A 13,219-nucleotide genomic window follows, 5' to 3' on the forward strand; every position below is an offset into this window, starting at 1 on the left:
GGGGTTCTCCCCGACCTAAGAAAAGGTTCCAAGAGACCCCAGGGAGGCGGCGGAGAGCCCGGAGGCAGGTGGCGGTCACTGAACGCAACAGAGGCTTTCTCGCCCGTGTCCCGGAGTCCGGCAGGCCTCCCGCTCCTGAGGGGACACGCGCTGTGCCCCCACTGGCCCAGCTCTGCGCACACGAGAGCGCAGACACTTGTTCGTCGGACTCGCTAGGGTTAACTGCATGATTCCATTAGGTGAGCCTCTTCCCGATCCAATCCGTGCATGAAGATAGAGTCATCGTGTCCACAAAATCTAAGCCGAGTGCTTTGAAAAGAGTGCAGGGAAAAGTCACAGAAAAAGACCTGGGTGTGGATGAGACGGCTGTGAATAAACGGAGAAGGAAAAGTCACCAAAATCCAGTCAGATTCTGCTCTCGGAGCCCTCCGCCCGCGTCCCCGTCAGTCGGTTCTTGCTCGGCCTAATTCCCCGCCTCTCCTGATCATTTTCGAGTGGCTCCATCTCACCGTCAGGGCTGGATTAAATGGAGGGTTGGCGGAGAAAGTGGCTCCATGGTTGGGAAGATAGACGGTCAGATGCAGTGACGAGCTAGTAAATGTTCACAGTCCGCTGTCTGGAAAGAAGACAGGGCCCTGATTCAGACCAGTGCCCAGTTTCCCAGGTGGAAATGATGCCTCGCAGACCGTTTAAGGCCACGCTCGGCGTGGAGCTGGGAGACACGCGCACAGGGTGGCCAGGGAGGCGTGGGCCAGCGGCAGAGCGCGCGGGTCAGATGGTGGCCGGCGAGGCGTGGGCCAGCCCCTCACCCTTTGGGCCTCACCGAACCCCGCCGGACGGGACCGAAGGGCACCGAGGATGCAGAGGTGCGGTCATGAACGATGTCCCCCGCACACACTTCTGTCCCAGCTGGAATGTCAAAGTCGGCGTGTTCAGTGAGCAAGGTCAGAGGGGGGCCGGCTGTCGCCGACGGTTCTGACCGGGCTCCTGTGTCCACGTGTGCTGATTCCCTCCTGCCCCTCTGCTGTTCACTGAGACGTTTTACCCCCGTCGGTTCACGTTTCTCCAGAACCTACTGTACAAGGGCTCTGTCTGACCTTCCCTGGAAACTGAACCCAAACGGCCTGAAAACTCGGTCACCCAGAATCTAAGAAGCTGGAGGAGGCCTGAGGAAGACCGTTTTAGAGGCTGGACTAGAGAGTGGGAGGGAATTTGGTCTTTGTGTTTTCTCTTGGCTTATTGGAGGTATTCTTTATTCCCAGAGATAAATAATAATAAAATGAAACATGTTCTTCTGAAATGTCTACACTCTTTTGTGGAAAAAAGCCACGCTGTGTTTGCTTTCCTATTATTCTCAACGATAGCAGCATTCGGAAGGGAAACGGCGCTGAGGGCCCAGAGCTGGCCGGGGCGGGGTGCGGAGCAGAAAAGAGGGGTAACAACCATCCCGCCCGATTCACCTTTCTGTGACGAATCCAGAAAGTCACCGACGGGGGACACGCGGGAGGTGCTTCAGGACCCCGGGCGTCCCGGGTGCTGGGGGTGGGTCCCGCCGCCGTGTTAGCGGAACAGGATGCTCCCCCCGCCCCCACTCGAGCGAGGCTGGGCTGCTCCACCTCCAGCCACACAAGGAGGCCCAGGCTCCCCGGGTCTGCACATCTGTGGCCTCGGAGATTAGCTGTGCGGCACGTCAACCTCCCAGCTTATCGTGGTCGCCAAACCCAACTGCATGTTGTATATAAAAATCTTGATCTTGCGATCTTGGCCTTCAGATTTCACTCCACTGTAATCAATAACTTGTCACGTATAAATAAGACAAACGCTACCTAATGGCCCCATGTTTATCGAGTCAATATATGGCGTGGAGGGAATTCCTTGGCATTGTTTGTACGCGGTATAAATATTTAAGATCTCACCAGTAACAGGAGTTTCTGTGTATATTATACAGAGCTCTCTTCTATCCGGTTTGAAGAAGGAGAATGAAGGAGCGGATGCAAATTGTCCAAACAAACATTTGTTTCTCCCTCCAGCTGGGCAGGTTGCCATCACTCCTCCGGGGGAACCCCGGCGGTCCCAGCTTGTACACTCAGGCGGGGCACCGCTGGGCTGGGGTCGGGAGAGGCACGGGGCGGGGGCTGACGTGCTGTGCGGCGTGCTGTGCCGTGCCGTTGTGAGCGTAGCGAGGTCTCGTACGGCGTCATCTCACGGGTGTGGTACGATGCGCCGCGAGATGTAGTGTGGCGTGCGGTGTGTTGTGAGGTGCGGTGTGTCGTTGGAGGTTTGGTGAGGTGTCGCGCAGTGAGGTGTTGTAAGGTCATGCGTTCTGAGGTGTTGTGTGCTGTTGGGTGACGGGCTGTGGTGAGGTGGGCGAGGTATCGTGTCTTGAGATGTGGTGAGATGCTGCTGTACGGTGATGTGTCGTGTGGTGAGGCACCGCGCGGTAATAAGGCGTTGCGTGGTGACGTGTGGTGAGGTGTTGTGTGGTGAGGTGTTGTGTTGAGGTGTGGTGAAGTGTAGTCTGTTGTTTCAGGTGTGGTGAGGTATTACGTGGTGATGCGTGGTGAGGCGTTGTGCGGTGTCGTGTGTCGAGATGTGGTGAAGCGTAGTAAATTGTTTGAGGTGCGGTGAGGTGTGGTGAGGTGGGTGGCGTTGTGAGGTGTCGTGCGGTAAGGTGTGGTGAGGTACACTACGTCGTCTGAGGTGTGGCCGGATGTTGTGTGTTGAGCTGTGGCATTGTGAGGGGTGGTAAGGTGTCGCATGGTGTCGTGAGGTGTGGTGTTGAGATGTGCTGGAGGATGTCGCGTGAGGTGTGGTGAGGTGGGCGAGGTGCTATGTGGCGAGGTGTCGTGTGGTGAGGCGTAGTGATGTATGGTGAGGTGTGGTGAAATGCCGTGAGATGCGGTAAGGTGTGTGTGTTGAGGTGCGGTGAGGTGTGGTAAGGCGTTGCGTGGCGAGGCGTGTGTGGTGTTGTGAGGTGTCGCGTTGAGGTGTGAAGCGGAGCGTGTCGTGCGAGGCGTGGTGAGGTGCTGTGTGTTGAGGTGCTGTGCGGTGTGGCGAGACGTGTGAGGCGTGGCGAGGCGCCGTGTGGTGTTGTGAGGTGTCGTGTTGAGCCGCGGTGAGGTGGAGTGGAGCACGTTGTATGAGATGCGGTGAGGTGTGGTAAGGTGCGGTGTGTTGTTGTGTGTTGGGTTGCTGCCTGCTGCCCCTGCGGTCGGCCAACTGGAGGAATGTATAAGGTCCGGCTGGCACCTTGGAAACATCAAACGTCGGAGGGAGGGGAAGCGCTGACGTGTGGGAAGAGGCCGGTGACGAAGCGTCCAGTCCTCAGGCCCCCTGAGAACCCCGAGCTGCCGCTGTGAAGAGTGAGTTCTGTCTACAGAGCGACCGGTCCTAACGTCAGTCCTCCGGGCTTCCTCATCTTTATGTCCCGATAATCCAGAGGATGCCAAATTCTTACCTGAGCCAACTCACAGTCATGGACTTTTCTAGAACAGAAAGCGGCCAGGATGCCGGTGGGCCGAGGGTCTGGCGTCGGAACTCAGCACAACACGCGTCTTCGGGAAGCTGTTTCTCCACCTTGGGTCCTCGCTCTGTACAGGATCCCTCCTTCACGCGTTCGCTAGCGCGTGCTTGCGGGAAACGTGACACACGGGGAAGGAGACGGTGTCCAAAGTGGAGGCCCCGCTGCGGCCTCCGGCAGGTCCTCTCCCGGGACGCCGCGGATCGCCGGGACCACGTGGGAAGTTCGCAGAAAGGTAGTATCGTTGCCCATTTCTGCCTGGCAGACCTCTACTGGCGACGCGGAAGTGGACAGGAGATGTCGCGAGCCCAGCTCGGATGCGGCGGCGGCGGCACGGTCACTAAAGGGGGAGCGGAGAGGGTCAGCCGGCTTTTCCTGCCGGCTACCGGGAAATAAGATGCCTGGTCAGGAATCACGTCGGGGGCGGGGTTGCGGGGCCGCTCGGGGCCTCTCACGGAGTGGCGGGGGTGGTAGGGGGGACAGTGGCCTCGGGGGGCAGGTGAGTTCCTGAGACCTTCTCCGGCCAGTGATGCCAACTCTTGGTGAACGTCATCATCTGAACGGTTTCATGGTCTTGTTGTCTCTCTCTTGTTCTCTGAGGAAAAAGGAGAAACAGACAAGTTACCAAATGCAGGACCCCGGGGGTCCCCTGCAGGGGGACCGGCCACAGCTGGGCAGGATCCCCACCTCCCTTCACAGGAAGTACTTCCTGAACCCCACGGCTCGGCTCTAGACCAGAACGGAGTGTCTCCTCCTCGGTCCTGCCCGCCGTGAGCACAGCGGTCTCTCACCGCTGCACGCAGCCCACCCGTTCCAAGGTGCTCCATACGACGTATGAAACGGCAAGATTCCGCACACTCTCCTGCGCGTGCTCCCCGGTGACCAGCAGACAACAGCCCCGGCGCTTCGTCCGTCTCATCCCAGTACGTTGTCCTGTTCCGGGCTCGGCGTGGCTCTGCAGGATTTGGTTAACACACTACCGTTCATCATCTGTTTCTCAAGCTCGAAAAGGCAAGACCGTCTCAAAAGGTGCTCTCTGACCCCCAACTAGCTCGGATCCTACCAGAAGAGTAAATCTGTGTTATCTTCTCGAACGGTTTAGGAGCAGAGCTAGCAAATTGGATGACAGGCTTCTAATACTATCGGGAAGCCCTGCACCTGTGAAACAACCCGTTTCCAAGTGTGGGGAGAACATGGGTGAGGAGGGGGCAGGGGGTGAGGGCTGGGGTTCAAAAGCAGCCGGAGGCTCCCCTCCGCCCTTCCCGTGGACCCGCTCGGAGCAGCGGGAGCACCGGATGGGCGAGCCGCACGCAAGGTGCCTGTTCACGCCCAGAGCAAGGCCCCCGGGGTGGCGGGCTCCACGCGCGGGAGCCCTGACGGGGCCGAGGGTGCACGCCGTGGCAGGGGCAGGCGACGTCCAGGGAGCGGCAACTTCGTTTTGGAAGAGTCGGGTCTGCACCTCAGGGACGGAGGGCCGACAAGGACCCAGAGCTCACGGCACCGGGTCTCAGAGGGGACGAGCACACACGCCGGCGTGGCCACCAGGCTCCCGTGCGTTTGGTGCCCGATGCTGAGGAGAGGAACACCGGCGACCACGTGGAAACGACCGCAGAGGGGTCCGGTGGCTGGCACGTGGCCTCCGGGTATTATCGGTGAAGCGAGGGCCACGCACCTGCCCTGCATCGGGCTCCGTGGGTTCTCCCATCTGTGCCTCCTGCGCTCCAGGCCACCACAGCAGGAGCGAGCGGGGCAGACGCGCTAGCTTCCCGACGCGGGCTCTTGATGTGGCTCCGCTGCTTTTGGTGACAATCCATCAGTGGGCCGTCACGTGGCCTCGCCGCCTGCCCTGGAGGGGTGTGGCCAACGTGGTGACAGCCAGATAGCATCTGTCAGCACAGACGATCACCGTGACCGTCACTGGCCCCGCCGGGTCCTGTGCTCACGCACGCACCTGGCTACATCCGCCACGTTCGTCCACGCAGGCCTCGCCCGGGCCGCACAGCTCGCTCCACACGGCCACCATTTCTCTCTGCCCGTGGAGGGGCCCGGTCACTCCACCTCGGAGTTCCAGAACCGAATCGGGAACTCAGTCTGCCGGGATTCGAGCGTGAGACGTGAAGAAAACAACACCGTGCAGGTCGAGGAAGCAGGGGACAAGCACCACAGCCACGGGGGTTCCAGGCCCTTCGTGGCCAGAAGGGAGTGGGCCGTGGCTGGACCTGGGGCCACGGGACCGGGGGGCAGGTGGGGACCACGGGCTCTCCCCTGCAGCCCAGCCTGTGCGAGACGTGCGGTGGGGGCAGGGAACCGGGGAACCAGGGACAGGGCTTCCGGAGCCCAAGTCTGGGTGCGCACGGCCAGCGGGTCCACCCTGCGGCAGCCACCCCACGCTGGCCCAAGAGGTGCGGCCTGTGCCCTGGGGACACCGTGGGCTCGGGACAGGAAGCCTGTGACCCCTGGGCCTGCACGGGGAGGTGGGAAGAACCCATTGGCCACAGGGGCGCCGGGGAAGGCGGCACCTCAAGACTGCAGGTCATGGAAAGTGTCCCCTTAGACCAGGGGGCATGCACGATAAACACACACAGCAGGCGGACAGGTGAACTGAAGTCGCGTCCCGGGAGCGTGTGCACCTGTGCTCAGGGCAGTGAGGAGCGGGCTCCGGGCCTCCGGAAGCACGTCTCGCCCGCCTTCTCCCGCTGCCCTGGGCCTAGGGACGGGGGGGGGAAGCAGAGGCCCCACCTTAGGTCCAGACACCGCTTGCCACAGGCAGGCCCCGTCTCCAGCCCTGGACAGAGAGAGACAAATGGTTTGTGCCCCAGGCCGCCAGACCTAGACCATGCTTGGCGGGCACTCTGCACACAGATGTCACCCAGGGGAGCTGCTGGCCGCCTGGGGACACATTACCGCCTTACCTCTGCTGTCTCACCTGTAACATGATGGCACCAGTGCCTGCCTGCCAGGTGCTGGGAGGGACGAGTGAGGAGCCTGCGAGCAGCGTGAGGGCAGCTCCACCCTCACGGGGGCGGGTGGGTTGGGGGTGAACGGGCGCCCCGCTCTCAGGGCCTTCCAGAAAGACACAGCAAGGGTGTGTGTGCTGTGTGTGTGTGCGCGCGTGCACACGTGTGTGTGTCTTTAGGGAGAGAGGCAGAGAGGTCTAGGGGAGCCGCCGCTGGGAGAATCCCCGTCCCCGGGCGCCTCAGACTTCCCTCCCCGTGGCCTTCGGCTGATTCGACGAGGCCCACCGCGTGCAGAGGATGATCTGTGTGACCCCTTCTGCTGGTTTACGTCTCATCCTAAAATCACCTTCTAAGCAACATCCACAGTTACATTTAACCACATATCTCGGTGCTGCGGCCCCACCAAGTGGGCACATAAAGTCGGCCACCCCGGCCAGCCTCCACGCGTGGCGCTCGTCAGACCCCATGCTCCTCGTGCTAGCCGTTAAAAGAGACTCCCTGAGTGAGCATCACGGTTAGACTCGTGTGTCCGCCTGGCCGGGTCATGGCGCCCAGTTGTCTGGCCAACACCGGCCCAGGTGTTGCTGCAAAGGTGTCCACGGATGTGGTGACTGAGCACGGCCGACGGTCCTCGGTGGCTGGGGGTCCCATCCAACAGCTGCAGGCTTTAGGAGTAAAACCGGAGGTTTCCTGGGAACAAGGAATCCTGTCACGAATGTGTCCCACGGAGACCCTCCCGGAGCCTCCGGCCAGCTGTGGAATCTGCACACCCGCCAGCCCGTCAGGCTCTTCCGTTCCTCACGGGACCCCCTGCACCACGTGGCCCGTTGGTCTGTTTCTCTGACTGACGTGGGGCTTCCAAAAGGCCACGCGGCCCAAGACCCTGAGGGAGGGGACGGGGCGAAGGCACAGCTCGTCCCGTTCTTGCCTGCACGACCCCCAGAGCGGGTTCCAGACCCCGATTCCCCGCCCTGACAGACACACCCTGGACGGCCAGACACGCTGACCTCCTGTCACCGCTGAGCACCGAACAACTACCCGCTTCCAAAGGCACTGATTCCGGTTTTGTTACGATGTGTTGTGCTGTTTTCCCAGCAGAGACCAAGGAAACCACTTCTGGAGACGATGCCCTGACAGTGACGTGTGCCACGGACAGAAGAGACCGGACGGCCCTGCGGGCCGCCAGCCTGGACTCCACGCAGGCCGCGCGGGCCATGTGGGCCACACCAGGTCCTAAATTAACAAGTATTTCCAGCCTCACCTCCCATCCCTATAGTAAGGAGAGAGAACAGACACATCTATTCTAAAAGCAGTGTTGTTGGGGGGCGGGGGGGGGGGGCACCTGGGGGCTCAGAAGTTACAGCAGGGGCACCGGCAGGGCTCAGTCAGTTGAGCATCCGACTTCGGCTCAGGACGTGATCTCATGGTTCGTGGGTTCGAGCCCCGTGTCGGGCTCTGTGCTGAGAGCTCAGAGCCTGGAGCCCGCTTCAGATTCTGTGTCTCCCTCTCTCTCTGCCCCTGCCCCACTCACGCTCTGTCTCTGTGTCTCTCAAAAATAAGTAAACATTAACAAGCAAATAAATACATAAATACATAAATAAAAGCAGTGTCATTGAGTGATTCGGTTTTCGTTCAGGGCGTTTGTTCACTTGCTTTTAGCTCACCGGAGCAGGTGTGAGGCTGACCTGATTTTGTAATTAGGAGGGCCCAGAACAGCATGTGGGGTCACCCCAGCACGGATCACACTGACAAACGGTCCTGGGGCTGCAGGGAACGTGCACTTGGACGGGTTTATGTGAGGAGTCCCCCGACGCCCCTCCAGTTATCTGCTTACAGACCCTGATTTCCATGGGAACAGAGGGGCTCCCCGGGGAAGCTGCCTGCCGTCCATAGTTAGCGTACAGACATGCGATCCGGGAGAAGGATGAGAACAGAATTCAAAATGGGATGAAGGAATCTGGAGGCAGAAAGGACGCTGCCTGCGGGGTCAGACGGGGGGCGTCAGGAGGTCTGGGGCATCATATGACTGTCCCAAGCCTATCCCTGTGAGACAGACACACCCCAGAGCAGCACGTGTGCGCACGCAGGAGCACACACGTGTGTATGTGTATGCATGCAGACTCTCGTGTGCACATGCACACAGGTTCCTATATGTGCACACGTACACATGTGCCTGGACATGTGTGTGCACCATATACACACATACATGTGAACACACGCAGACTTGTGTGCGTGCATGTACGTGTGCATGCACAAGCATGTACACACGTCCACGAGCACACACCTGCATGCATGTCCACGGGTACACACATGACTGTGCGTGTACCGCAGAGGGGGCCGTGGTCTCAAGTCGCAGGCTCCTCTGGCAGCTGGAAAGGCAAGGAAGCAGATCTCCCCTCGGGCTTCCGGAAGGAACGAGCCCAGGAAACACCCTGATGCTGACCCTCTGAGACCGAGTGTGGACTTCCAGCCTCCAGAAGTGTAAGAATAAATCTGTGCTCTTCTATCCCAGTGGTTATTTTTTGCAGCATCAATGAGATACTGATACAGACACCGCTGTGATTTATTTCACTGAACCGTAAGGGCAAAAAGATTAAAAAATATATATATAAGGACTTCCATAGGCCACATTTAACCTTAGACCCTAACTCTATTTTCTCCGTAAGATTTTATGATTTTCAACTACAGATTTTCCTGTGATGAAGGTTTACGGAAACGTGGCTCGTAGTCTCAGGAAAGTGTTAGTTCACCGAGCATCTTTCAGTCTCTAGTATTTCATCAAATCTCTATTTTCACAGGGTCTCAGGTTTTCACCACAAAAAGGAGACAGTATTGGGCAAAGCTTTAGCAGCATTGCTAGGCCAAACTCCAGGTGAGACACGGGCAAAACAGAGTCCCAAAGTCGGGTCCCAAAGCCCCTGGAGGAGTTTTGCACACACCTCCCGGTCTCGGTCCACGGCGCGCCCCCCTTTGCACACGGGGAGAGCGCTTGGGCGTGCCGCACGCTGTCCTCTTCTGACATTTCCTCCTCTATGCCGCGCCCCGGCCGGGGGTGGAGCTGGGGTGTCCCCGAGCCCAGGTGATCTGCACACCCTGGCCAGCCTGTACATGGTCTCCCCTGGGCACACGTCCTGGAGGATAGGCCCAGGGGCCAGGCTTTCTGCTACCGGGCAGCTCTGTGTTTGCTCTTTTGCAAGGGTTGCAAGGCTAGCCATGACCGAAATACTGATGCACGCTCATTCAAGGTGAGCAGGGCCGGGCGGGGAAGTCGGTGAGTCCAGAAAAGGGCATTTTAAGTTCGAGACATCTTGTGTTATCTGAGCAGCAATACCCAGCACTCTTTTTTTTTTTTTAATGTTTATTTATTTTTGAGAGAGATAGAGAGACAGTGAGTGAGCAGGGGAGGGGCAGAGAGAAGGGGAGACACAGAATCTGAAGCAGGCTCCAGGCTCGGAGCTGTCAGCACAGAGCCCGACACGGGGCTCGAACTCACAGAGTGTGAGATCATGACCCGAGCCGAAGTCGGACGCCTAATCGACTGAGCCACCCAGGCGCCCCAGTACCCAGCACTCTTGAAGACACCCACACCTGGAGAGGGAGACCTGGGGCAGAAATATGAAGTCAGGAACCACCGGCATATACTTCTCAGTTAGCAGCTCAGGACTGAACGGGACAGCCCAGGACGAATGTGTAGCTATAAGGGGAGGCGATCAAGGACGGAATTGGGGAAACGCCAACATTAAGACCCATTCGGAGAAAGAGCATTTAGAACAATCACAGAGAGGATGTCACGGAAACTCTCCAAGAAAGGAGAGTTTCAAAAGAGAGAAAATGGATCAAAACCAATGGCAGCCGAGACCCTGTTGGATTTGGCCACTACGGCTCCTCGTGGCCCTGGTGGTGGCAGCCACGGGGATGAGAGCCAGACAGAGAGAGGGTGGGAGAACAGGACACATCGACATGACTGCTCAACACAGAGGAGGCTTCAAACACCGTGTTGTGCCCTGAAGAGAACACAATACTGCACGTCAGCCGTACCCAGTGAAAATAGGTACAAATAAACAAATAACTGTGTCTTTAGAATGATAAACTAAGACAGAGAGAGATTCCCGCCTCTCTCTACAGCGGAAAGAAAAGCCAGCGGCCGGGCCGCGGGGAAGGGGTCGTGTACAAAGAGGGAAATCTTTCGGAGATGGAAACAGGGAGGATGTTTGTGGATCTCGGGCCACGGCTGATGGGCCTCCCACATCAGAAAACGTCGGCCTAGCGTGGTAGTTGTGTCGAACTTGTGCCTTCTCCAGAAACCCCCCCCCCTTGTGGATTTTCCTGAGCTTGGAAGTCGAGGACCCTCAGCCTAACGTCCTGGCCTAGAGCAAGAGGGAGGGGAGGGCTCCCCCTGGAAGGGCTCCTGCCAAACAGATAGAGAGCCCCGATCTTGCCACCTGAGCGTGCATCTAAACGCCAATCTACAGAGGAAGCAGAGAAGACAAGGAAACACCACAAAGATGCATCAGCGACGTCCGGAATGGAGAAAAATAACCAGGAAAAATAACCAAGTTTCTTCAACAGAAATGTTATTTCTGAAAGGGGTAGGAAGCATCCCAGACGAAGAGACACGTCGCCCACACGCTCTGTGTGGGGTGAGTTCAGAGTCATCCAGAACACATCCAGCACGAGGACCCTTGCCGAACACCAGGGGAAAGCAGGCCTTGGATGAAATCGGGAAATTATTCTTAAGAGTGGTCGCTGAGGTAACGGTATCGTGGTGTCGTCAGAGGCATGGGACAAGCGGATGAAATTATATGTAGGGACCAGTCGTAAAACGTGCCCCTCAAATCCTTGTGGGGACACAGCTGAGCACGAGGACCGGGACGCGGCCAATTCCTGACTCTGCTGACAGAGTTCACTACGCTTCTGTCTTTGCTTTGGGACACGTTTGAAAAGCTTTCGCGTAACGGGTTCGGAAAGAAACGGGCTTATTGTTGCCACTTCCACTGACCTCCGTGCATTTTTGCCACCCGGTGTCCACGTGTTCTGAGCTCCCTGTCCACGCACATGACACCCCGGGGTCCCCTGGCGGCCAGACACCAGGAAGGAAGGACATCGGCCCGGCAGACATCGGCCCCTCCTCACAGCCCTCCCCCCCGCACCCCAATGCGCGACGACAGGACCTCAAGGCTGCCAACGTGGGGGCACCGCCGACACCCAGATCGAGGACGGGACCGTGCGTCGGCCGGGCGCCCGCCAGCCCGACGGCCCCCCGGACGTGCCGGCCCACAGAACCCGGCAAGTGAGAGGGCTCGAGGGAACGGAGGGCGGGGACAAGAGGAGGAGGGTCAAGATGGAAACCGCGGCTCCGTGACAAATATATTTTAATGAGTTCAGCTGTGCCTTTTTGTGCCCGGGATCAATAGGCAGCGTGTGAATGGCCATTGATGAGCAGAGGTCACAGCTGTTGAATGCGGTGCGCAAGCCGGCCTGCGGGTTTGGGGTGCGGCTCGCGGCTGCTCACTGATTTGTTACACTTGGCGGAGCGGCATCGCAGCCCCGTCGGGGGCGCGGGACAGGCCGTCCTGCCGGCAGTGGCCGCCTGTCCTCAGAGCAGCCGAGGGGCTCCCGGCACCGACCCACCGGAGCGTCGGGAGCTCCGCTCTCGCGGCCGGGGCGGCCCAGGAGGGGCAGTTGCAGGAGAAGGGAGCCTCCCGCGTCCAGGGAGGAACCGTCTGTAAAATCCAAGGATTCTCTGTGACCTCGGTGTGCACGCTCTCCGATAAAACACACACCCTTTATTATTTTTCTTTTCACCTGAAGCTGGCATGTGCACTCGGTGGGTCTCGGGGCCGGCGTCCCTGAGACGGTCCCCATGTCCCCGTGGAGCCCCTGACCCGGCACCATGGCCACAACCACGAGGACGGGGCGCGGGCGGACGGAGGAACGACAGACCACACTGGCCTCTCCTGACACACGCCCAGGGGACGGCACGCAGGGGCCCGAGGGGGACGTGGGCCCAGGACCCCGGGAGCAGCGGCTTCTCCTGCCTGGGACTTGGGCACCCCCGCCACCGGTCACCGTGTCTGTGCATCCGTGCGTGGCCGCAGGGAGCTGTCCCTCCCGCCTGGACCTGTCCCGGGGTCCTGGGGTTCCAAGAAAGCCACTGCTCACGCTGCTCCCGAAGGAGTGCGGGGACGTGGCCCAGACGAGGCAGGAGACGCTGTCCCGAGAGAAGAGGAAACATGACGCGTGTGCCCTTGGGACCGGCCTTCAAATTACATCACCACACGGTGTCGGGGCCACGCCAGCCACCACACTGACCTCCGGAGGGACTGGGGCCGCTTTTGACAAGCCTGGGGTCCAGCGAATCAGGATGGCCTTGTTGGCCCGGCCGGACCCTCCCTCAGCCTGTGACGCCTCAGAAGGAAAGCGGGCAAAGCCACCCGGAAGGGACGGGAGCCGTGTTGTTCGTCCGGCCAGAAGAATGAACAGAAGGACTGTTCGTTGGTTCGTGTTATTTGGCCAGAAAAGGAGAAGAAAGTGCTACAAATCGCGTGAGGCAAACCTATGTGGCATCCGTGCTCGTTAAGAAGGACTGGCGGGCAGCTGCGTGGCCCCCAAGCCTGCCTGAGCCCCGTCCTCTTTCCTGTCCGGGCTCACGGCATCCGGCTCAGATTGGATTCCACACAGACCACTCACCTCCTGCTTTATTTCCCTCTGAGTTTATCCGTTGTTTTCACCCAGATTATAC

Source organism: Panthera pardus, unplaced genomic scaffold, assembly GCF_024362965.1.
Source record: "Panthera pardus isolate Hobbes unplaced genomic scaffold, ASM2436296v1 HiC_scaffold_17, whole genome shotgun sequence".
In the NCBI taxonomy this organism is placed as follows: domain Eukaryota; kingdom Metazoa; phylum Chordata; class Mammalia; order Carnivora; family Felidae; genus Panthera; species Panthera pardus.